Below are 22976 nucleotides of genomic sequence, written 5' to 3' on the forward strand. Positions count from 1 at the left end.
TGCGCATGCGCCAAAGTATAGATACAGTATTGGCTCTATATATGGCCAAAGCTTGTACCATACCGTGGTACTGCAGTTGACACAATACTAGTTTTTTTTGTATTAGTTCTTAAAGGAGGGGGTATGACGCCTGGGGGTGCTGATACTGTTGAAACCAACATGCATATGCTCCAAGATTTTAGAACATATAATATATTCGCACATTTTCTCCCACCTTTCTCGACACAACATCTTGTGCGATGAACAACATAGCTTTTGCAATGGTCGATCTTGTGAGACACAACTTCTACCTACTATCAATGACTTTGCTGAATCCTTAAACAACAATGGACAAACTGATGTAATTCTTTTAGATTTCTCTAAGGCCTTCAACAAGTTATCACACCAACATCTCTACCATAAATTACATCATTATGGTATCCGGGGCAACACTTTGGAATGGTTGAAAGATTTTCTTACTGGAAGACGACAACAGGTATTAGTTAATGGTGAGCAAAGTGACGCAACTCAAGTGACATCGGGAGTTCCACAAGGAACCGTTCTTGCTCTGTTATTATTTTTATGCTTCATAAATGATTTACCGACAAACATACTATCAACTGTAAGATTATATGCAGATGACGTCATTCTGTACACCCCTATTAACTCAAAAAAAGGGTGTAAAGAATCTATGCTATTTTGGAAGATGGGCAAATAAATGGAAAATGACATTTAATGTGAATTTATCAGAATAACACACAAGAAAAGGCCTATTCTTTACCATTACACTTTGTATGACACTGTTGTGCAGGAGGCGAGTACCTAGATCTTACTATTGACTCAAAGCTATCCTGGTCTGAACACATTAGACAAATAACTAACAAAGCTAACAGTATCAAAGGGTTTTTACAACGTAACCTTCATAGCTGCCCAATTTTGGTCAAAGTGAGTTGTTACAAGTCACTTATTAAACCAATCCTAGAATACACCTGTGTGGTCTGGGACCCTTATACAGAAAAAGACATTTTAGCTATTGAATCAGTTCAAAGACGGTGTGCAAGGTTTGTGTATAATAATTATTCTTCTTATGTAAGTGTCACAAATATGTTGCAAAATTTGAATTGGCCACCTCTGACTCACTGCAGAAATCAGCTGAAAGCGATCACAATGTTTAAGATCATGCACCAATTAATAGATATACCAACTCATACCATACTCATACCAGCTCCATCTAACTACTGTTTACGAGGCCACCTAATGAGGCTGTTACAGCCAAACACAGGAGTAAACTCATATCTTTCCAACGACCTCATCACCTGTTCAAGTTTAGATTAATTTAAAGCAAAGCTAGCTGAACATCAATTAATCACACAATTAATTTTGTTGATTCATTATCTGTGCTTGTACATACTCTTTGTAAGAGGTTTTGCACAGTAAACAATAATAATAATAATAATAACCAACCTATGTGCTTGCTAGGAAGGTACGTGTATTCATATCCTCGAGGCAAGCGAGACAGAAGCCATATTTCGCCACATATTAAGTTAACCAAAACGGATATGCATCAGTATAAATGAGCACACAGGACAAACTTAGTGAGGTGTGGACAATCAATTTAGGAATCAATGAGGTGTGGACAAATTTATTATATCTTAATATAGAAGTAAAGCTACGTTAAAGCTGCTAAGAATTAACAGTCATAGCTATACGTAGCTAGAACATCCAAAATAATTTCATTAAAACTGTAAGAGAAAATAAGTGTGTGAGCTGAAATTGAATTTCCTGTGCACAGCTATCTCATGATCACCAGTCACCATTTATTATTATTGTTGTTTTATAATGTATAAACTTAATACATGAGTATTGAAAGTTCATGCATGATTAAATAATTACTGGTATTATTCATTGATTGTTCAGTTCTCTAAACTACGTATCTGATTCAATCACACCATCAGATAGATGATAGCCTTCTTGAATAAATTTATTCTGACCACTCAAGTAAAGAATGGAGCAGAGCATAAAATAGTGTGAGAGATGTCAACAAAAAAATATCATTCCAGCTCCATGGTTAAATTTACATTGGTACACTGGTTGTTATAACATTTGTGGTTAATACTGTTAGCTAACTTTACATCAGTGAACATGGAGAACATATAGGTTTTATATACAATTTGAAAACTCTAGCTATAAGATCAGGTAATGTAGTATGTAAAGATTAATTATCGTTCCAGTGAATATGTATCATAGATAGATTAATGTATGTTATTACCAGTGATGGCTGACTCATTAATTAATGTAAACAACATTAATTAATGTAGATAAACAAACAAAACAAATAAATAAATAAATATTTTGTGACAAGTGTTAATTTTACAACAAATGGCTAAAGTGGCAGTTATTTCAAATCCTATACTAGAGGTTGAAGAGACTATAGGACATCTGGGTAATATGACTATATCTTACAAAGTTAAAATGAACAAGTACATCCTTGGGTCACTACTACTGAAAAATCAGTCATTTGAATTGCAGGTAAAACAACCCAAAAGTTTGGGTCATTTGTACTTATTTGGATTTACAGTACTGCCAGACATTCTATATACTTGATCAAGCTCCACAAGTATATCTAAATTATCCTTTGTATAGTACACCCAAATGTAAACACTGTTAAAAATATTTGAGAGTATATCATAGATTGCTATTGATGGCTGCAATTGCTTTTTTAGTCAGTGTTGTTAGCATCACTTTACACTAATAAATTTATACAGATCTATATCAGCTTCTGGAGATTGTATATCCTTGAATATTTAACGGACTCAGTTATGCAATATTTATGCCGTAGCTACCCTTCTGTGCTAATGACGATCACTTTCTTTCACCATTAATTGTTCCTATACAGTGCATAATAGTTCAGTAAAATTACCAAAAGAGCATGGTTCACATTTTATAAATATCTCTAATAGCACCTGCCCTCCTTGTGAAAAAACCCTAAATCCGCCCCTGAGTCTACACGATCATTCTGCAGTAAATAATTAAACTAGCCTAGTATATAGTAGCTAGTAATTATTTAGTTTTGTGATTACATCCAGCAGTATGACATTTCCTGCAGTAACCTGTACTGAGGCTGTACGATGTCCTATAGGTGAAGGTGTGGTCACCTGAAGTCCCACTGGACTTTCACCCACTGTTTGAGACATGGTCATTTGCCATTTGCTTCTCCTATGTTACCCATTCATAGTACAGCTGGGTGGGCTAGCTGCTTCTCCAGTTGACATCAGGTCACCAGGCTAGCTGGGTAGACTGAAGCAATGTACACGAGTAATGTTTTTTGCTTTAGGAAACAGCAATTCTACATAATAGTAACTGGCAGGCATCAAACCTGGAACCTTTTGATAGTGCTCTAGCTACTTGGCTATGCTTCCTGCCACACACTCACAACCCTCCCCCCCCCCCCCCCCCCACACACACACACACACACACACACACACACACACACGTACACGTACATACAACACATCACATCACAAAAAAAAGAAACACTTTTAGTTCTGCTTATTATGTTAGTGTAAGTATAGCTAGTATCACAACACTATCACATCATGCAATAATTTCCTGTGTTTAATAATACATACAAGCAAGAGTATACTATATATACTCTTGATACAAGTATAACTGTATTGATGATATCAATTCAAATAATGAAAGTAATAATTTTTCATATGAGTTGTTCAAAATGTATTAGTTGCATGCTGTCTTAACAGCTGGTAGCATGGTGCAGTTTTCTGCACTCACAAACAATTACAATAGGAATTCTATTAATCATCTACCACCATAATCATTACCATGTTTCTCCTCCACACCATCATTGGATACTGTATCCAATAATGGTGTGGAGGAGAAACATGGTAATTATTATGAGAAAAAAATTACTTTACTGATGTTATCTAAAAAGAAGCAGTTCAATTCATTAAGGATTCAACACAAGAGAACAAGCCATTCTTTGTACACCTGCACCTTACTGACCAGCCACCCCTGCTCCACAATATAACCACACATTTGGCAATCATCCTGCTCCCAGGACACCATCATACAACTATATACAATTAATAGTACTGATAAACACTGGATCATATCTAAAGGTATGTAAAAACATTATATTGATATGTTATTCTTACCAATAACTGCAGTAGTTTTGGCAAGTATTAATGAAGGGGTTAACTGTATTCTACATACGCATTCACAGAAGCAGAGGTCCCCTAAAAACCAAATATCAAACATGCATGGGTTCTCTATAGTATTATGCACCTGCTTGTAAGTTGTAACTACCTGGGTCACCTGTAAGCCTAAAACTGTCTTGACACAGTACTTAATCATAATCATATAGTATTAGGATAGCCTTGATTCTAAAATCATGTCCTGTGTTATTGCACATGATACCTTAATGTTTGGGATATTTAAAGTGTGATGACTCGATCACTTGTTCTCTATTCAATTCACTTTTTAGTCATGACTGTTGTACACTTATAATGTCAATGTTAATCAGTTTTCTTGCCTGGGTTGCATCCCTGGTCCTCTCATAATTAAGGAAACTCTAATATTTTCATCATAGGGCTAAGTTTCTCTCCCTACCCTCTGCAGTCAGAACTAACAGATGATAACATGCTTACTTGTTGTTTGAACTGTCCATGATGATATCCTGAAAATAAGAGCATGCATAGATGGAAAGTCCACATGCAGCTGTCCATGCATATACCATGATCACTATTGTAGAAAATGTAAGTGTTATCAAGAATCCCAGCAGTCTATAGTGTTGTAACAACTTCATCAACAAGATCATCAACTGATAATAAAGTTTCCAGCCTGTCCTGGTAGAGTATGTCAACCATCATCTTAGTGTTACGTTGTCATCCATTGGTGGAGTACCCAGTGTCAAAATGTCACTATATTTTAAACAATGGCTAAAAGTGAGGTGTTCATGATATTCTGCTCCTATTGGAGTTTATAATGTCTCATGGACATAATTAGCTATTCCATTAATTTTATGAGCCATGCTGAATACACAAGAACTGCAAGTGTTTATCACGCTAGAATAATCTTTTCAATTACAGACCCCAATATTTCTTGATCTTGCTGGATTCAAAGTACCAGAAGACATAGATGGAAAGTCCCTCAAATCAGTTCTGCTTAATACTACTAACATGGTATGGGGTTAGAATACTTACTATGTATCTCTAAGTTTTATTCGAATGTAACAAAGCAGGTTACGAGCACTATTCAAGCTACCACTCATACACTATCCACAACAAGACTGACACAAAGGTACAAAGGCCAATCAATACTTAATTATGTTAATAGCTTACACAAAAGGTATTTATAATACAAAATACATAATTTGATAGGTCCGTTACACTAAAGTGGCAAGACAACTTCTTGATTGAATATTATGGTGCAGGTGATCCTTCAACTGGTTATATTCCCAATAAGAACCCAACAGCTGGAGACCAAGTGTTCTGGCATGGTAAATAACAAGTGAAATTCATTGGTTAGTATTTATATGTATTAGTTAGACTGTCATAACAACATTGGCTTGCTGTGAGGACTATCAATGACAAACAAAATGATATTTATGCTAAATTTTACAAGACTGGTAAGTGAATTTTGAGGTGCAAATCTTCACAGATTTTATGAGATGTAATGTGTAGGTCAATATGGTAGCATAGGCAGTGAATAATGTTTGTAATAAAATCTAACAGTAATAAAATACTCTAATAGAACAGTCACATTTATGCAAATGCTGAATGTAGCAACACAATAAAAGAGTAATATTAGTTATAACAACTCCCTCAGAATGGCACACATATTATATGGTCTCCATCACACAGCACTCTAGCTTTTCCTACCATCCAATAAAGTTACTCCTGTTTGTGAATATTTGCAATAGCAAAAAATATTCATATTGATTTTCTCATTTAATTCTTCTGATGACACACCAATTGCTGTAGAGGACACTTACTTCCATGAGTATTATAATATTTACACAGTATGTGACAAGCAAATGCTTCTATTTACTGTATTCACATAATATATAAACTATCTCTTTACCACTGCACACGGATTACTGGCAGGTTAAGAACACTTATGATGATCCTACCAACAAAGCAGTGATTACACAGTTAAATGTTAGTCAGCGATGTAGTATTTCTTAACTGATGAAATTTCAACAGGAAAGAGTTAACAAGCTGTACCACTGTCAGGGGCAAAGTTGTCACTGATTGCAGAAAAGACCTCCTAGTTTTTGTTCTGTATATAACTCTTGCTGATTTTTGTATTTGACTGCTTTACTAGAGTACTTTATGCTTGACTGTTCTATTAGAATATATTCTATCCACGGGCACACGAAGTCTGAGAACCAGGATCTTGCCAATGAAACTTTGTTGAAAATAGAAAACAAATCCCAAACTACATTTTTTTCTTGATGTTTTGATCCCAAGTCAACTTGAAATCTAGGAAAGAGGTAAGCCTACAATGCTCTACAGCAGAGTATCAGGAAGTTTCTTAGGCAGTATGGTTTCTCATACATTGTGTGTGCATCTGATACTTGCGATCTATAACACTCATTCCAGTATGTATCTACATCACAACTATTTATGCTACCATAGTAAAATCCACAAAATTAATACAAATAATTGATTAATAATTGGGAAATATTAAAATTATAAATTACAATGTGAACGGCTGTATAATATACAATTGTCACCTAGTACAAACCACCACTGGCTATGTATAATAGCAGATCAGTTCATTGTGTTATGCATAATGATGCTGCTACACAGTAAAAGTGCTTTTACTGGTTGACCCTGTTTTGATCATGGCATCGGTATGTGACTACAAGGAAGGGAAGACACAGATAGCCACAGTAGTACACATAGATATGGTGGATAGCTATAAAATCGGTTTAAAATTTAAGTTGGATGGTAAACATTTTCAAATGCATGTTTTGCAGCTTGCAGAAGGTCTTGTGCAGGTTTTTAAATGATATAAGGCTATGACAAATTAATCTTATGTTTCATGGATGCGGAGGGGTCAACCCAAAAATAAATATAAATCACGAAATCTCTTAAGAAGAGTGCTAATATGGCTGTAGACTTTTTAATATTGTGCAAGCAGTAACAGGTGTAGTAGCAAAGGGGAAGGAAATGGAGCTCCATCACTTTATTTCGGAAGGACTTTAGCTTTTGTACCTGTCAAGATTGAGATACTCTAATACTCTAATAGAGCAGTCGTATAAACTCTTAACAAAACAGTCAGTTGCAGCTGAAATGATTTACATTTTTATTTGACCTTCCCAATCTGGGTCACCACTAGAGGGAAAACAATCTGTGAAACATAGGGGGGTATGGTCTAAGTTAGAATGACATTTTACATGTGCACATATACAAGTTATCATATTTTATACTAAGAAATTACCCAGTACTGCTGGTTAGTTGGAAGTGCAGTGCACTTACTTGATATGCTATCAAATATCCTGGTGGCAATCCAAGCCGTTCTTTGTATTCTTTTCTACATTGGTAGAGAATAGCACTATAACAACAGGATTGTATTATTGATGTACATACACTTGAACATTTATCTAAATGGTCCCTTGTAAACCTTTATACTGACCAGCTCTCTATAGATTGCATAATTGAATAGCCTAAAAGTAGCCACACAAACCTTATTTACCCAACACCTGCAATCATCTGGTGTTTGGGACTTTGGATAACCTAACATTAAAGTTGTAAATGGAAAATTTGGGTCACTGGCATAAGCATTTACTCTAATAGAATGCTCAGCTACTCTCAACATTCAAGTACTCTAATACATTCACCTGGCAATGTATTATACTGTAAACAGTCATTGTAAAAATAGATGTTAATCCTTATTTATTTTGGGGTATGTTTGTCTGCCCTCCTACCCCATCTATTATCCCTATTGGAGCAAACTCCATACTACTAACCACACAGAGTAAGTACGTTAGGTGTAACCACAGCTCAGAATATGTAAAATCGATACTTCATTTACAGGCATTAAGAATATTTTCATATAGCCAGTATGGCAGCAAAAAAGTGTATGTGAGAGAAATGGGCACTATATCATATTGTGTACAATGCCATCTGATCACTGTCTCCACTTAGCCACTGCCCACTCATAAATGCATGCAAACACTCACACACTACGTTCATGTGCACACACACACACACACACCATATGTATATACATGCATGCACATACGTACTCACTCATGCTCGCACGCGCATCACTCACATGCACACACGCATGCACATACATATGCACGCATGCATGTATGTACACATGCACACACTACACATTCAGCTTTTTAGTATATGGTCCAGGGACCCACCGATTATGCTCAGTATTTTACCTATTAGGCTATACTGCACTGCTCAAAATTTTGCCTATTATGCTTAAAGTAATGCTCAATATTTACCTATTATGCTCAAATTATGTACCTCGGTTCCCATGTTTTTCTAGTAAATTTGCATTTTATGGGGAAAAGCAGTAAGTTGCTGAAGCACAGAATCTAAATCCTTCTTTGTCAAAATGCATGTCAGAGAAAAGATTGATATACTCTAATAGAACAGTCAGCTGTCTGATAGTTCTATTAGAATATATCGATCTTTTTCTGTGATTGTGTTTTGATAAGCAAGAATTTACGGTAATGCACAAGTGTTCTGCCTATTATGCTAGCATTATGCTCGATGCTTTCAGGCACCTATTATGCTCATTATTATGCCAGCATAATCAGTGTCTCTCTATGTGCAGTATGGCAAATTTTATTGGGAGTAGGGATCTCATGGGTGGAGATGTGGGCACTCAAGGTCTCATGTGGACCTTGCCCATTATGTGAGACTAAGCAGTACACCATGCATAGGGACATATATGGCTACACTGGTGACCAGCTTTAAATGTAAATGATTACCTTTTAACTCATCGTAAACCTTGCAAACACACACTGTCTTGCTATGCATTGACATATATACACATAATGAATGCACTACACTGCAAAGTAAAGCAGCAATGTACACTATTACTGCCACCCAGTGAACCAGCACTGGGGTACCTGTGCATGACTCAGGTACTAGAGTTGGTGAAGGCAAATCTCCCTCTAGTAACTCGCAGGAAAACTGTGTCATGTGTCACAGATAGAGGTTGCAGAACCCAAAGGTCCACAAATGGCTACCCAAGACATGGACAGTTGGACACTTACATCCTCAGTTAACACCAGGTTTTCATTTAACGGCTGGACAATGTAAGTAAAGTTTCTTGCTCAAGAAAACAATTACAACAACAACCAGGCCGGTACTCCAGTTACTTTGCTGAGCTACCTCACACTCTACACAGACAGGCAGACAGACACATATTATGTACTTGCCCTATATGCAAAATATCATCTTTTTTCTTCACATTTCCTGTCTATATTGCTATTTTGTTTCCCTTTGCTCTAATATTGACTACAGCTTCACACACTTCATCACTGTTATCACCAAATGCTTCCCCTATCAAACACATCAACTGCAAGAAACAACAACATGTAGCAATGAAGAACTATCACAACAAAGTTCTATGTACTCTTGAAGTGCCAGCAATCTATAAAAAGTAACCAGCACTAACAGTTTACAACTACTGTACAACAGGAAGCTTTGACAGGAAAAAAAAAAAGAGATTGATAAAAGCAAATACCCAAAATCACAAGATCTAAAAATTGCGTTTATTGACGTTTTGACAAATAAAAGGCTTGATGAATTCATACTGATTCATCGACCTTTTCTTCAATAGTATGGTAGAGTGAAAATTCCTAAACCTAGAGAGTTTGTGTGTGTGTGTGTGTGTGTGTGTGTGTGTGTGTGTGTGTGTGCGTGTGCGTGTGCATGTGTGTGTGTGCGTGTGTGTGTGTGTGTGTGTGTGTGTGTGTGTGTGTGTGTTTGTATGTGCACATGTGTGTGTGTGTGCAATGCTAGACTTGCAAAACTATATGTGACTGGATATTTGCAAGTAATAAACAAATCATTCAATCTTATTGTACAAACCTTATTACAATAGGATACAGCAGGGTGTTGTGTGTATACTTCAACTTTTAACTGTTTTTGCTTAATCCTTGGTGGCAAAGGGACATTTGTGTGGTTATAGAGCAAAATATATCCAGCCACTCATGCAAAGACACAAATAAAATACATGTATGGTTAAGTATGGTTTATCACAGATCTCAACACCTGTATTGACTAAGACTACCACCCACTAATTTTTTTTCCTTCTCTGTGATCTCCAGTGTGTCCTTTCTGCTATTTAGTATGGCTTAATAATTAACTACAAGACTGTTATCCACTGAGGATTATTAATCCAGCAAATTTTTGCTTGCAAATTTTTTCTTTACTGATGATAATTGAATCTCCTTTTCATTCCATAATATCACAGTGATGTACATGCATGCACTTCAATCTGTATACTGATTAGCAATCACCATGCACACTTCTTTTTGTCTTCTGTATTCTGTATGGTTGTCACAATGATACCAACAAGAAATAAAATTTCACATTATTATACCTATTTGTTGTGTTAATTGATTGCATCCTTGCATTGTGGATCATGCACACAAAATAAACTAATCGCTCAAATAAAGTATTTTGCTACCATCCACGAATACAATAGAGAATGGCAGTCTCCTCCACTGGGAGTAAAAACAAGCTAGTTCTGGTTAAAAGCTAGACTTTAGGCTAGTTGTAGTTGGTAATAGAAGTGAATCAAGAGAAAGTTGCATTAAAAGAAGTATAAAATGAAGTCAGCATGTGTATATACATGCAATGTAAAATCTAGGGTCAAAAATAATCAACCTGACTGAGCCAGCATGTCACATTTATTTAAGTGGTATCAGTTACTAGCCTATAGCTATAAGTGACCATCACTTGTGGGCTCCTGGTTACCATGCATGCCCTCTCTTCCAGTTATAATGTTTAGTAAAATTATAAGCCACTGGCTATAAAAATACAAAGTACACATTATAAATTGTCACGTGAATCCTAAATACATGGTCACTCCCAATATAGTATGACAATCAATGCATAATTCACTGTGTGCATGTACGTATATACACCTCCACTTCAGCACATTGATTTTACGGAATGACCACAATATATTTTTCCTTGTGTATTTATCCACCAGGAGCCCATAAGTGCAATCTAGCTGTGACCTGGGCCCATTTTTGAAAATTAAATTAAACTGCTTCTTACATATACGATAGCTATAATCGTACAGAAATAACAGACCACAAATAGTCTCATTAAAAATTTCACATGACTGGAAGGTTTTTGATCTATTAATTAATTCATTTGTTGCATATATTTATTTATCAATAATATTGAGCGCAAATAAATATCTCAGAGCTAAGAAATAGAGGCATGTACATGCTCAACACATTTAAAATCAGACCATATAGCTAGTGCTACATGTATTAATTATAGTAAATAGTAAAGTGGCTTTGTCCATAATGGGTTGTTGAAGTCAGTTCCTTCCAACAAGCTGTCATTAAAAGGGCCATGGTGCTGTTGTTCTACTTGATAACTTCCCATAGTAAATAACTTCCTATGTGGGAACCTCTCCATTAATGTTGTCCTGAGTACCTTCACGGTGGGTATCTCATACTCTTCATCATCCATTGTCTTGACTGTGACAACTCGACATGTAATCAGCATTTGAGAATTCTTCACAAGAATAACAATACCATCAGTAGTCATCGAGTTTACTAGTAAAATGACATGTTGCAGTCCACCATGGGCTGACACACTCTCCATAAATGTGTTTGTGATATCGGTACAGTGTGATTCAAGACACACTTGCTGTAAGCTGCAAAAGGATCCTGATGAAAGCGGCTTTGATCCTGGGTAGCAGTCATAAGATGATAAATGTAGATACTGAAGGTTCTTACATCTGATGAGGTCCTGTACAACAGACTCATGGTAGACCATGTTGACTAACGTACAACAGGTGAGAACCGGAAATTGGGGAAATGAAGAAAAAATGTTACTATCAGATTTCCCACACTCTATACACACTCTCCTGTGTATGGTAAGTACTTTGAGGGACAAACATTTTTTAAACAAGCCAGAAAGTGTTTGCTTATAAGCATCATTGTTAACAGCAGGCTTAACTACACATAGTTCTATGGCAAGGTGAGTCAACTTCATTTGACATAGTGTTTCCCATAAATGTATGTGACTTTCTACATTAATAACTGGTATACCAAGCAAGTTTAGTCCTTGTAATTTCTCACAGTTATGTGAAATGCTCTGTAACCCTTGTAGCTGTTTTAAACAATCAGCATTATTTCGAAGATTTAGTTGTTGAAGATTGGGACATGCGACAGATAATTGTTCAAGGTGGTTGGAATTAAATGCATCGCAGAATGCTGCATCAAAATGTGTTACAAACTTCAGATCTGTGACTTTGCAACAAATCTTAGCATCATAAGAATTTTGGAACATTTTACTTGATACAGCTGCTGCCTTGTGTACCACTTTACCATCATAAGTATTATCAGTTAATAGTAGCATATCTTTCTTCAACCCAGAGAGTAACCCAAATTGACTAGCACTTGTAAACGGAAGAGTAGCTGATGGACCGTACTGTAACTGAAACACTGGTAGAGGAGTAGACAAGTTAAGGGGCACTTTTATGCTCACATAAAACTTAAGGAAAGCAGTGTGATCTGCAGACTGTTTTGAATTCCAATACTGCCAATCATCTAGCAATCCCAACACAAATCGGGAAGTTACATTGGCCACAATACTCAAATTCTTTGGTACAAATCCCTTCATTGCCCAGTCTTGTAACCACTGAAATATTCTAGGTTTCTTGCTGATGTGAATAGTAAGTTCTTTTAAGTGAACACCAGTCAGTAAAGGTTTGATACTGGTATCCTCCCAATGGAGACTCAGATACTGCAACTTTCCCATGTTATCTACAGTTTTTCTTAGTTCTTCAGAAGTGAGCTTTGTTCCTACCGGTAAACTAAGATGTGTCACACCTCTACAGTACTGCAACATCTCCATAAGCTTAGATGGAGTCACGTGATCAGGAAAGGAGACCATTCTAACGTACTTTCCACACGCCTTCAACAGATTATTTACACAACATTTCTCTCGATCATCATAATAGGGCCATTCAAATTTGCGCCATAGCGATGGTGTTTCGATGACACTTCGTAATGTTCGAGATACGTAGCGCAGTTTGACCTTGTCGCGAACAGAACCTAGAAACGAAACTATATAAACCAACAGCTCCGTAGGAAGAATGAGTAGTCTGCTCGGATACTCTGCCTTGTCTTGATTTCCTTCCATCACCTTTCTACTGCAATGCTCACTAAGCGCTGTTTGGTTGAGTCATTGTGCGGCGCGCGCACCGGTACTTCAAACCTCTGCTGCTTTCGCGTTTTAATTTTCTGCGAATCCTGCACTAAATATTCCGAGGGTCAATATTTTCGATGTTAAGCAATTTTTCGCGGACCCAGAGCAGTTTCAAAGCCACCAAAAATAAAATACATTATTATTATAGTACAGGAATAATATAATAGGCTAGGTCTGTAGCTAACAATCCTGATCCTAAGATTCAATTTCTATGATACTACAGAAAAAGAAAAACTTAGGTATCATATTTAATGTTTTGGTAAAAAGTGTTGCATCTTGTCTTAAATAGTAATAAAGTTGGTGCTGTAACAAATTACTTTGGTAGGTGGTTCCAACAGTTTATCACTCTTTGGCTAAAAGCATTTCAGTTTGCCCTGACATCATTAAGTATTTGTTGTTTATATTGTTTGAATGGATAACCCCTAGTTCTTGATGAAACGTCTATTGTGAAAAACTGGGATTGATCCAAGTTGAAGATGTTGTGTAAGATCCTGTAAACATTTATCATATCTCCATGTAGACGTCTATATTTGAAAGATGGTAACTCAAGAGTATGAAGTCTTTGTTCTTATGATAGGTATTTAATACGTAGATGGTATTAATCTTGTGGCTGCTCTTTGGACATTTTCTACTTTGATTTGGTGTGTGGTTTAAAATGGGCCCCAGATTGTATTTCTGTATTCTAATTGAGGACGAATTAATGTTTTGTAAAGGTTAAGAAAGGTGTCACAGGTCATGTTAGTGAAGGTCTTTTTAATAATACCTACGTATAGTACGGTTAGCTTTACTGGTTGCATAAGATGTATGTTCATGATACTTTAATTGCTCATCAATTACTATCCTTAAATCCTTTTCCTTTTTCGACATTGTGACCATTCATAATATAGACATGTCCAGTGTTGAATCTGCCAAGGTGAAGGGATTTACATTTGGAAATAATAAAAGGTAGCTATCACTTATAATTAGACAACCATGCAACTAGTTTGTTTATGTCCTCTTGAAGTCTATCGATGTTTGGTGAACCATTGCTTCTGGGTATGTGACAAAAGATTTTGGTGTCATCAGCAAATAACATTGTACGTAAGTGACCACACCCCCACTACCATATTTTTATACCACGTGCTAGCCAGGCTACTGGCGAAAACTGTTTACATTAGTAAAGTGTTTGGTCAGGACATCCTAGAACTGTTTAAACATTGAATATCTACTGGTGATTAGCCAGTGATGCTATATGGTTGCATTCATGTCTCTGAGTGAACATACACAGAAGTCTGATGGTGAGCGAATAAGCAAGTGGTGGTCACTACCAATAGTCCTGTAGAACCATCTGCGACTGTAAGTTAGCTTGTTTCCCTACTGGACAACTGAGTGCAGCTTCCAGTAAAAGCTGGGTAGCCCTCCCTCTTGCCACATAGCACTATATCTCCAAGTTGTAATTTATTAAGAAACCCTGAGTTTATTGTTAAAAAAATTTATCGCTCACTCTGCCACCCCTAAGTTGGTGAAATAAAAGTTGTGGACACATTGCAATAAAAACTTTGGCTATGTTTGCATGTTTATACTGGGACCATGTAGCAGCTTTTTCTACAGTGTCTTTGATTTCATAGCAATCCACCACTGCCACAACTTTGGTTGCTATGTAGCCTGGAAACAATTGGACATTGTTTTTTGTAACTCTGCTCTTTCAGGCCACTTGATTAGCTACTCTAACTTAGTATACATGAAATTTAAAGTTATCTGGGTACATTGACTTTAGATATTATTCTGTAGGCAATGTCTTGAAACCCTAAATTTAGCCTTAGCTTGAGGAGGGCTACTAAAAAGCATTTCCAGTAGCAAGATTGTTTGTCACCATGCACAAAAGGACCCGTCATCAACTCAGAAATTTTCAGTAATTTGACAATCCAGTGTAGTACTGCACCTTTGAGTTGTTAAAAAGAAGGAACTTTCTGAATCATTGTCATCTGTGTGTACTTCTTTGTCACTCATTATTATCTTTTGCTTAAGTGTTTGAGGTTCTTTGTTGTATTTCATTACTAGTTCCTGTGTTTGTGTTTCTTGTATGTTATTGGCTATACAGGGTTTGTGTACCACTGCTTTTGGCTCCACTACTGAGGCTACCTTTCTTCACTAGCTGCTGTAACTGGAACACACTGCAGGTGTACATTACAATTATCCTCTGTCTGAAATTCAATGGAGGCAGTCAAAACACTCTAAGGTGTCATTTGAGCAATAGCCTTCAGGGGCGTAGGGAGGGGGGGTTCCAGGGGGTTCAGGAACCCCCCTGTAAAATTTAGACTTCTGCAAGCAGGATCCTAACACACTATTTAGTGTGGCAGGACAAAATGAGTGAGCAATATAGTGTAATGGCACAGCACAACAATTGATAAAACTTACATTCATCTCTCAGGGAAGGATTTACAGAGGTAACATGAGCCCACTTCAAAGCTTGTTAAAAAGATCGATATACTCTGTCAGGTATATACTCTAATAGAGCAGTCAGGTATACTCTAATAGAACATGCATGTAAATATCCATGTCCATATGAAGTTTTTCAGACATTCCAACATTAAATGCAAAACTTAGCATGACCTTATACTGCTATAGCTTTGGTGTGCAGTGTTTAAAGATATAGAGCTCCAGTAATTTATCACTTGTGTTATGCAAAATTAATTCATGCTATGCATAATTGTATAGTTATATTGTTTTGATTGTCATTTGTATCAGTGGATTCATGGCTCCTATACCACAGTGAGATATAAGCATCACTTACAGATTACTATATGTGTCTCTATGTGTTATGCTGTCTGTTTCCACTAGGTGACTTTATCTAGTACTACCTTCATCCCAGGGGTACTTAATGCATCATAATTAAAGTACTTTTTGCATAAAATATAGCAATTTGCTGAGTTTTGATTTATTAAAATATTGAAAGTCTCTCAGCGGCTGGGGGCTGTGCCCCCAGACCCCTGCTTCTAGTAACTCAATGCTGGTGCTGGAACCCCCCTTCAAAAAATCCTGGCTACGCCCCTGGCCTTTTTCTTGTTTCAAAGTTGTGTACGCTGTGCCCTCTTATTAGCAGCTTCAACATCGGGTCACTTTGTAGTGTCCTAATTGCTAATTCTCTAGTGGGAAACCATACAGTCCGTGTTGAATTTGTCCACTGTATCAGCTGGCTTACCTGCAACAATAGAATCCATTTACTATGTGGAATGCATAATGCAATGGAGATGCCAAAAAATGCGAAGCAGTTTGCTATTATACGCTATACCTGCAAAATGACATTCACAAACAAAACATTCCCTAGTTTGTCATCTGTCAGGTCCTCCCTGGAGATAGCTGTCAGCCAACGTATCATAGATAACTCAAGCATTTGCTGTCCTTGATGATGCATGGATTATAGCAGGTAGCTTGTAAAAAGAGCATTTATCTCTTGAGGAGTTGTAGAACAACCTAACCATGAAATGATATTAAGTCCTAAGACATCCCTGACCAAACACTTAATCAATGTAAAAAGTTTCACCAGTAGCACGGGTTAGCAAGTGATACAAAAATATAACGGTGGGGTGCAAATCAAAGGACTGGTTCAGGAATGTCAACAAAATTACACACTTATATGCACTGTATACAGTGTGTATATCTCATTAAGGCACTGTATTTATCTCGTTAACTCAAGATAATTATTGCACAGTTAGGTGTGTGCTTATCAATCCAAGAAATCTGCAGATTTCTATGATGACCTTTGCCATCTCTTTGTGCCATTATAGTCACACATCTTAAGATCAACTGTGTATGGGATTAAGTTTCTTGGTACTATTGTGAAAGCATAGAACATGCACTTTCAAAACCATGGTAACCAAAAATTATGTATATGAGTGCCAAAAACAAGTGCTGAAGGCATATATAGCTATAATGGAGGAAACTAATACACTTGAACACAGGAGTGGTGGAGAAGGCCAAAGAGTAGGGGAAGGACAGCTTCAGAAACTGATGAAATTTAGTGGAGGTTGAAGTGTAAAACAAATATGAAAGGCGTTCATGGTAGTCCATAAGCTGGAGGGGTCAGTCGGTACCATCTGAGCTGAATAAGGATCATTACTTTTTTTGAAAAGGTATCCATCCCAATAACACAAAAATGCATAATAGCAATGTATTTGTGGTAGCTTCTGGTCATACTATGTAGATACAGTAATTACGTGTAATTTAAGATTATGCTAAATCATATTACTAGTTACATAAAACATTTTTGTTCATTTTTAAAAGTCATAATCTTCTTCTAGGTCATCTTGAAGTTCATTTATAACATCTTCATCATCATCAGCATTATCAGACTGACTGTCACAGTCCTGCAGTCTACACACTTCTGTACACTTGAGCCCATTAGTCATACAAATGCACCTTGGCAGCTCACACTTCTTTGCACAATTGCAAGCTAGAAGATCTAAAATATCTTGGGGTACTGGTTGACCAGTCATCCAGTGTACCACTAGTTGAGTGTCTGATACTTCTATTTCAATCTTCCATCCCCTGCATGCCTTCAGGACTTGGAATACTAGGGTTCTGTCCCAAACATCTTTGCCATGTGGCAGCCTAAAAATTTGATCCAAGAGCATGCTGAACTAAGCAATCTTTGCAAGATGGAAGTAGATGACTTTCAACCTCACCCTTCTTGGCACAGAGCAGATGATACCTTAGCTCAGTGACTTTAGTAGAAGATGTCTTGGGAGCATAAAGGTGGCACTTGAAATGCTCAGGCTTGTTCATTAACTCTAATGACATATCCCACTCTCTACCCAATTCCATAAAGGTATCTTGGTAATCTTCATTGTGAGTCAGCATCTTTAGAGCTTTAGTTTAACCTTTACCAGCAAATGCACTGACTGTGTCACACCCAGTAAATGCGTGCATACCAATTAGAGCTTGGCACACAGATATTCCCACACCAGAACCAACTTTTTGATGTCTATAACTCTTTTCCTTATTTTTGTGCTGCACTTCTGAAATAAGGGTACTCCAATGGCATCATGGAAAGCTAACAACATGATGAAAACATCTGTATCTTCTGAGCAGATAACTACAGCCTGACAACCATCATTTGCTGCATGAGTAGCATGTAGCAAAAGGCATCCATCAGCTTCTTCTTGATTACACTGTAGACATGGTACTTGCACACATTCCTCTGATGTAATTTTGAAACAAACCTCTCTAATGGAAGCATACAAAACTTTCTCACCTTGTTGTTCTCTGTGCTGCGTATTCTTCCATTCACTTACTAAAAAGCAATTAAGCTGGTTTTGTTAGTTTGTTAGTGGTTCTTGACAAGAAATTCATCCATTGCCTTGCGATATGTGTACTAGCAATGTTCTGAAACTGATTACCAGTCTCTTCATCTCTCGCAGCAATCTCTCACTGTTTTTGATTGAATTTTCTTTTATGTGTCAAAAACAACATCAGTTCTCTTTTTATATTTTCCTTCTCTCAGCACCATTTGTAATACTGCAGTAGCAACATCACCAAATGTAGTTTGCTCACCTTTGACCTTTTGCACTAAGCTCATTCCATCTAAGATCAATGCAAAATGTGACCCATTCTGGGAAAACCGGTCTTACCGCCTATTTAAAAGTATTAAGAAATGCTGATTTTAAATATTTAGTGTGCTGTGGCTCGCCAATGGTTGAAGCTATGTTTACCAAATTTTCACACGTTTTACACCAACTTCTTACCTTCCAGAGCATCCACTGTGCAAGTAGCCAACAACTAAGTTTCCCACCATTTTAGATAGTTTTTAAACTGAATCAGGCAAACTGCAAAAGGGGTGGAAGACAGGGGGCCTGAAAGGCAGGAAAGATGGTGTTCAAATATTGAAAAGGAAGGAGTAGGGATGAATTAGGCCAAGTTTTGGGTGATTGAGGTCTCAAAATTGGCTAAAATGAAATGAAATTCACAGCAGATGTACTTATTCAATACCACAGAGCTGTGCAGCCACATACAGTTATCCCCAAGCTGACCAGAGCTCCATTAAGGCCCCACACCACACGTACGGATCGCCACCGGACTTGGGAAAAGCAGCCAGCAAAACCAGACCACTCAAGTCTAGCTTATTTTGATTGTGGAATTAGATAGTTTATTCATGTAGCTGTGTGCCCTGGGTGAAAAATCGAATTTGCTGACATGGACGATAAGACCGGTTTTCTCAGACTGGGTCACAAATTATCTGGTAACTGATCAACCGGGTGCTAAATTGCTTTGAAGAGATGTTGCTAAAGCAGCTTTATTGGTTTTTCTAAGCAATTCATCTGGTGTGTACAAAGCCCAAGGTAATGGTCCAAGGGGATGGGACAGAATATCTTCCATCTTGAGGTTGCACCCTCGAGCAACACAATAATTCTCCCAAAAAGAGATCTGTCTGCCTTCAATATAGCCACTCTGCCACTAGATTTTACTTGCTTCCTTTTACACAGGCTGCTAAAAGATTTTAACTTGTTCAATACTATTGGGTCATGAAATTTCTTTACTGGAGGATCTTTTTCTAGATGCTGATCTTTAAAATCTGAATAACATTGCTGACCAATATCATGTGCCTTCATCAGATTAGAAGCAACTTCTCTAGGGGCTTTCAATATACTCAATAGTTGACTAAGTCCAGTGGTACCTCCTAGAGTCTGAGTATCTTTGTTCACAGTCACCTCAGTAGCTTGATCCAGTATCCAGTCTATAAGCGTGGACTACTAAACACACTGACAAGATTGAAATAACACAGCAATTTGATGGGATATCAGACCAGAGGTACTATGTGGTTTTTTGAAAAGTAAGTATAGGGTCTATAGGTGTGGCTTACTAAAAAGACTGACAAGATTGAATTGTCAAATCCCAGCACAGCAATTTTATGGAATATCAGACCAGAGCTACTATGTGGTTTTTTGAAGAGTAAGTATCCAGTCTCTGCATGGGTGTGGCTTACTAAACACACTGACAAGATTGATAATCAAATCAATAGTTTTATATGTCAGACTAGAGCTATGTACTAGCTATATGGTTCTTTGAAGAGTCACTATCCAGTCATTAGAATAAGCTGAAAGAATGAACTGTTAACATAAGTACATTTTGTTACCATGGTTACTGTCAATTGGCATGGTTTGAAAACCACATTAGTAGGATGTAAATTATGTAAAAATATCATAGTAAAGTTATGCCAAACTTAAGCCCAACTGCTTGTTTGAAAGTGCTCATATTTGCATACATGTAATTATATGACTCTTGTTGAAACTTGGAGTGTGGTGAAAATCATGCCATAAAACCGCAAGCTACCACATCATCAATGCTATCATAAATTTTTCAGCTACTGGGATGTATGTATACCTTCTCAAAAATGAACATGAACCTTATTCAGCAAAGATGGTACCGACAGCCAAAATTTTGGTGCCTAGCCCATGGACTATGGGGGATCTAAGCGCTTGCTCCCAGAAAATTTTCACAGTTTTGATTTTAGAAGTGCTCAAACTATTTTATTGCAGCTATACTCACACATTTAAAAAAAAAAAGTAAAACAGTGATTGCTCTATTAAATTGATTGACTGTTCTATTTTATTAGACATGATTCAGTCTTACAGGTCCTCATTCATGAACTCCAGCAACATTTACCTGACATTTTTATACTCAATGCTGACCTTCCAGGATATCTTGCTAGTGTCTGCCCTCCTAGCACCATTCCAACCAATCTTTTCTCTACCCTTAGCAGGCCTGACTTTGTGTTGGTTTCCAATAATTCCATCTATTTGTTTGAACTAGCTATCCCACCGATACCCAGCAATATCTTTTGGCTGCTAGAGCTTGAAAGGAAGATCACTATAGCTGTATACAATATGACCTCCAGCTTTCTGGCTTATCTGTTGATCTCATATCCATCTATATAGATTGGTTGTTTAGGCCATTTTATGCCAGACACAATTGCCTAAGTGGCCAATGCTTGTGATGTGACAAAGAAGACTATGAAATCCCTGTATGAGCAGGCTGTCAGCATTGCTGTCTCCGGCTCATATAGGATTTTTTAATTCTGGACTGGGTTTGCCTAAACTGAACTTTTCTGCTTGCTATATGATTATTATTTTTGTATTGTAATATAATAGGGTACAGGACTCCTGTACTATCCACCTTGTGGGTATCAGTGCATGGTACCCACCCCTGTACTTATGTTGTATATTGTCTTAACAAAATAAGATATATCTCATCATCATTAGAACAGCTAACTGCTCTATTAGAATATTTTGATCTTTTTCTTGCAAGCATTGTCCACTGATGATTATATGATTAGGATTATGATTAAATATGGGTAAAGACACAGCCTGTATACCCAATCAAAACATACTTATACAAAAATAAATCTTGAATCAAATAAATAATTATCTACCAATGATTTAACATTATTAACAGAGTTGCTATTCACAACAGTTTTAGGTAATTGGTTCCAATCATTAATTATTCTATTAAAGAAATAGTCTGATCTACACAGTAGTCTGGAATGGTGTTTAGATAATTTGAATTGGTGGCCCCTGATTAGAATGGATGAAAAGGTATATAAATCAGTGAAATCAGAATTAAAGTAATTGTTGAGGATTTTGTACAACAGGATTAGATCTCCTCTTAAAAGCGTCTATGTGATAATGATGGCAATGATAATACAGATAATCTTTCTTCATGTGACTTATCCTGTAAGGGCAAATAACAGTTTAGTGGCTCTACGTTGAACTTTCTCCACCTTTTGTTGATCCAGCCTAAAGTGGGGACCCCAAATATTCAAGTATCAGTCTAACTAGAGTGGTACATAGTTTCAATACCATAAAAGAATCAAAATGTTCAAAGATCTTTTAACCATTCTGAGTACTCTGTTGGCCTTTGCAGTGACTTCAGTTGTATATATAGTAGTGAAATTTAAGGTGTTCATCAAACAGTATATATACCAAGGTCTTTATGGGTTGTTGTGGTGTCAATTTTTTTATTGTGAAGGTAGTAAAATCCAAAATGATGGACTGGCCCAAGATGTAAACTGTAAACGTTTGCATTTAATTTATTAAATGTCAGTTACTAAGTGAGGGACCATTTATAAAGTGAGTTTAGATCATTTTGAAGAGCCAAGTAGTCATCTCTGTTCTTTATTACACAAAATATCTTAGTATAGTCGGTGAACATGAATACAGGTACTATTGATAGTATATCATTAACAAACATTGTAAAGAGCATAGACTGGTTACTGGAATGGAGTGGGATGTGTGACCATTAAACACAACTTTCTGCTCTCTGTTTGATAAAAAATCTTTTATCCATATTAAAATCTTACTGTGAATCCCAAAGGAGGAAAGCCTATGTGGAAGGGGCATGGCCCCCTAGCCCCTTCCCCACGTTTTCACTCTCATAGCATGAGCTATACTAAGTGTGTTGCTTGCATGTGTATATACAAGTAGCTATCTGATTAATTTCCAACTTATAGCTACATCATGCATATGTTACTGTAGTTTCAGTGCAGATGAAAAGTCAAAAACCCCTAAG

The 22976-nt window shown here is 36.9% G+C and overlaps 1 long non-coding RNA gene across 1 annotated transcript; it reads left to right on the plus strand.

Moving 5' to 3' along the window:
• The first annotated feature begins 3950 nt into the window (after window positions 1-3950).
• On the plus strand, window positions 3951-5494 carry LOC136268281 (uncharacterized). The gene is made up of 4 exons (XR_010706967.1): window positions 3951-4115; window positions 5085-5177; window positions 5237-5295; window positions 5376-5494. It is a non-coding gene; the product is annotated as an uncharacterized lncRNA (long non-coding RNA).
• The last annotated feature ends 17482 nt before the right edge of the window (window positions 5495-22976 follow it).

The sequence above is a fragment of the Dysidea avara genome, chromosome 10 (assembly GCF_963678975.1).
Source record: "Dysidea avara chromosome 10, odDysAvar1.4, whole genome shotgun sequence".
Classification (NCBI taxonomy): Eukaryota; Metazoa; Porifera; class Demospongiae; order Dictyoceratida; family Dysideidae; genus Dysidea; species Dysidea avara.